Raw genomic sequence first — 4216 nt, forward strand, 5'->3', positions numbered from 1 at the left:
TTCACCAGAAGCTAGTGTGTGTGCGTGTCTGTGTGAGAGAAGAGAAGTGCGGGCGTTCACACTTGTTCACGCTGTAGTGCTTGTCAAATGGCTTAAAATACGGCTCAGAGAGGTTGTAGATTTTGATAAAGAGGCGTTTTATAAATACATTGTATTACTGATATAAGGACGCTGTAATGATTTGCCAAGTATTCATAAGGCATTATTGTAAAATACGCATTTTATCCACCGCTAGTCTATTAAATAGCATAGGTATGAAAAAACTGCAGTTTTTGGCACGGTTGGGGTCTCAAGCATGAATTGCCTAAATATTGCATTAAAAGTCCCTAAGATTATTGCAGAGCGCCAATGAATACGTTGAAGAGCAGAACTGCATATTAAGCATTCATATTTTATCGTATCACTATCGTATAGCAAGTAATAAATAATAAACATACTGATATGTTCGTCCTTCTGTCAAATAGGCCTATGCATAAAGTGATACGAAAATAACAAAATGTCAAAATGAGAAGAATGTCTGTTTGGAGTCTGTATAGCCTATACATTATAAAAGACCTGGTCGAACTTTTTTATTCAGCATATAACTTGGGTTATTTTCCCCCCTTAAATGTTCTTCTAAACTCAATTTTCCAAAAACGAATTCAGAGTGAACTAAGAAACAGTATAAAGGTATAAAGCCAACATGAATTGAATTGCTTTGAATTTGGCTTCAGTGTACAAACGCGCCATCTACCGGATATTACAGTATTTACAGTACAGTAAATTACAATTTTGTATAGGATGAGTGGCGATTGCATTCAGGATTTAATGTACTCATTTCTACCTCCAATTTGATCTTACTAGTAAGCTTTAAAGCAGAGCCAGATTAGGTACTGTATTAATTGTCTGCATGACGTTTCATAAACTCCATATAGAGTCTTTCACGTGCTTAATCCCATCATGATTTTCTCTGCCCAAAATCCAATACATGATTCAGTTTGTTTATACATACGTTAAACTTGATGTGTCACTGGAGATCAATATGTAGCAAAACAGTTTGCAAGCGGGCGGGCACAGGAATATATGATTTAAGGTCAAAAGTGCGATCAAAAAAATTAACGAATGAATGAATGAATGCCCCAAATGATCAGCCACTGAAAAATAAAATAGAAAATAAAATAACCTCAGTGAATAAGTTTTTATTTTTATTTTTATGTATGTATGTATGTATTTATTTATTTGCAATATAATAAGCATACTTGACAAAACTGTACCAGGAGAACAAACATAGCCTACAGGAAACAAATATAATATACTACATTATAAAAAGGTAGAACATGTAATTTATTATGAATAAAATAGCTCAATAAAATTATTTAAATATTATTATAAAATAATAAAATGACATTGAATTATAATAATTCAGCAGAAATTAAATGACATATGTTATTTTTTGTGTTGTTGAAGAAAGACAAAGGGCAAGTTCAAGCTCAAACCCGTGCGCAACGTTTTGCTACGGTTTCCGGTTTGAACGACATGTTTCCTGGAAACGGTGTGCAACGGGGTTTGATGCCGCATTCCAGGCAACCCGTAACCCATGTTTCCCTTTCATGGGAACTTCGAACTGCGTCCTCTAAGGTTCGCTATGGGGAACGCCTCCTGGTAACCCGTGTCTGAAGCATACATTGAAAAAACACCAACAACATGTTGGCCGGCGATTGTTTTTCTCTTAATGTATGGGGGATTCGTGACTTATCTAAACGCAAAGCTTTATTTTAATTTTGTATGTCACAAAAAAGAGATGTTTATTTTCTGCAAGAAACACATTCTTCTTTCAAAGATGAAACTTTTTGGCGTAATCAATGGGGAGGTAATATTTTATTTTGTCATGGTACTAACCGATCCGCTGGAGTTCTGATTTTGTTTGATCGTAATTTTAGCGGTTCTATTCTTCAGTCCTTTTCTTCTTCCGAGGACAGATGGATTATTGTTGTTATTCTTTTGGGAGATTTCTTGTTTATCTTGGCCAATGTTTATGGTTTTAACAATCATACGCAAAACAGTAGTTTTTTTCAGGATCTTTCTTCTAAAATTTTAGATTTAAAAAGTAAATATACTTCTGCTGCCGTAATAGTCGGAGGAGATTTTAACGAAGCTCCCGACTTGTGTATGGATAGATTTCCTTCAAAACAAGAATCACGCAGATGTAATACCATTGTCAATGATTTTTGTAATGTCCTTTCTCTATTGGATGCTTACAGGTTTATGCATGCTGATGCTTGTTCATTTTCTTGGTTTAGTGCAGATCTCTTAAGAAAATCGCGTATAGATTATTGGCTTATATCTGATTTCATTTCTCATTTTATTAAATCCAGTGATATCTGTCCTGCTCCTCTCACAGATCATGCTTTTATCGATCTTATTTTATCTGATTCTGGTGCTGGTTGTCATAGAAACTCTGGATATTGGAAACTAAATAGTTCCTTATTAGGACTTTCCTCTTATTGTTCAGGTATTAAGAATATTATTGAAGAATTTAAAGGAAAACCATCAGTTTCAATATCTTCTAATTGGGAGTTGTTCAAATATGAGTGTAGAAAATTCTCTATTCAATTCAGTAAACAGTTGGCAAAGGCAAAATCTTTAAGGTATACCTCTATTTTAAACTAAATGAATCAAATTCTAGGAAAACAACAAACAGAAGAAGATGAAGATAACATCTATACAGAAAAGGCTAAGGGTGCATTTATTAGATTGAGGGTGAAATGGCTAGAATTCGGGGAGAAAAAAAATCAGCATTATTTTTTTAATTTAGAAAAGAGAAGAGGAAAAGTTAAAAAAATATCTTCTCTATATATTGAGGGCAGTTTAGTCACAGATGAAGCCAGAGTTTCTAATTTTGTTTCCAGTTTTTATTCACAACTCTATACTTCCACATTTAAGCCACAAGTTTCTGATAGCTTTTTTGAGAGGGTTCAGGCATTCACACCCATTATAAGTGATGATAATATGTCTTCTTGTGAGATGGATTTGTCGTTGGAAGAGTTGGATGTTATTATTCATAAATCCCCCCTTAATAAAAGTCCAGGTCCAGATGGACTGCCTTTTGAATTCTACAGGACCTTTTGGCAAGACATAAAAGAGTTTCTTTTAGAAGTGTTCAGAGACTGTGTTCGGAAAGGTGAATTGCCTGAGTCCATGAAGCAGGGGCTAATTACTTTAATTCCAAAACCTAAAAAAGATTCCCTGTATTTAGATAATTGGCGCCCGATTACTTTTCTTAATTCAGATTATAAATTGTTAGCTTCCCTTTATGCAAACAGACTGAAGCCATGCTTAGAAGAAATTGTTTCTGTTTCCCAGTCTGGCTTCATGAAAGGCATAGCAAATAATATACAGTTAGTGTTAGATATTCTAGACTATAAGGAATTAATAAACGATAAAGCAATTATTTTATTTTTAGACCTTTATAAGGCCTTTGATACGGTCGAACAGGAGTTTATGTTTGAATCTCTGCGTAGGTTTGGTTTTGGTCACTTTTGTTAAAATAGTACAGATTCTTTACAAAAATATGATTAGCAATGTCTCTTTGGTAAATGGTGTTTCTCCTCGGTTTGTGATCAGTAGGGGTATCAGACAAGGGTGTCCCATTTCACCTTTTTTATTTTTATTGGTGGCTGAATTTCTTAATATTTTTATTACTCATTGCTTAGATGTTCAGGGTATTCTAGTAGCGGAACACACTAATTCTAATTAGTCAACTGGCGGATGACACCTGTCTGTTTTTAAAAGATGAGAAGCAGGTTCCTGTTATTTTGGATGCTTTGAATTTATTTTCTAGTGCTTCTGGTCTCTCAGTCAATCGAAATAAGAGTGAAATTATGCCCGTTCACAGTCTGGGCAAAGATCAAATAGAAGGTATTGAGGTCAAAAACTCTGTAAGATATTTAGGTATTTTAATTAGTAAATCTCCGACTGATAGAATTGTAGATAATTTTTCGCAACGGATACAAAAATCAAAGAATATTTTCAATTGTTGGTTACAAAGAAATTTAACCATTTATGGTCGTGTTTTGATATCTAAAGCGGAAGGTATTTCTAGGATTGTTTACCCAGCTTTGTCTTTATATGTTGACCGAAAAACATGCTCATCTATCAACATCATTTTATTTACATTTTTGTGGAAAAATAAAACTGAATATGTTAAAAGGAAGACGCTGATTAGAAATACTTTGGA

The sequence above is a fragment of the Sinocyclocheilus grahami genome, unplaced genomic scaffold, assembly GCF_001515645.1.
Source record: "Sinocyclocheilus grahami isolate Dianchi unplaced genomic scaffold, SAMN03320097.WGS_v1.1 scaffold121.1, whole genome shotgun sequence".
NCBI classification, from domain to species: domain Eukaryota; kingdom Metazoa; phylum Chordata; class Actinopteri; order Cypriniformes; family Cyprinidae; genus Sinocyclocheilus; species Sinocyclocheilus grahami.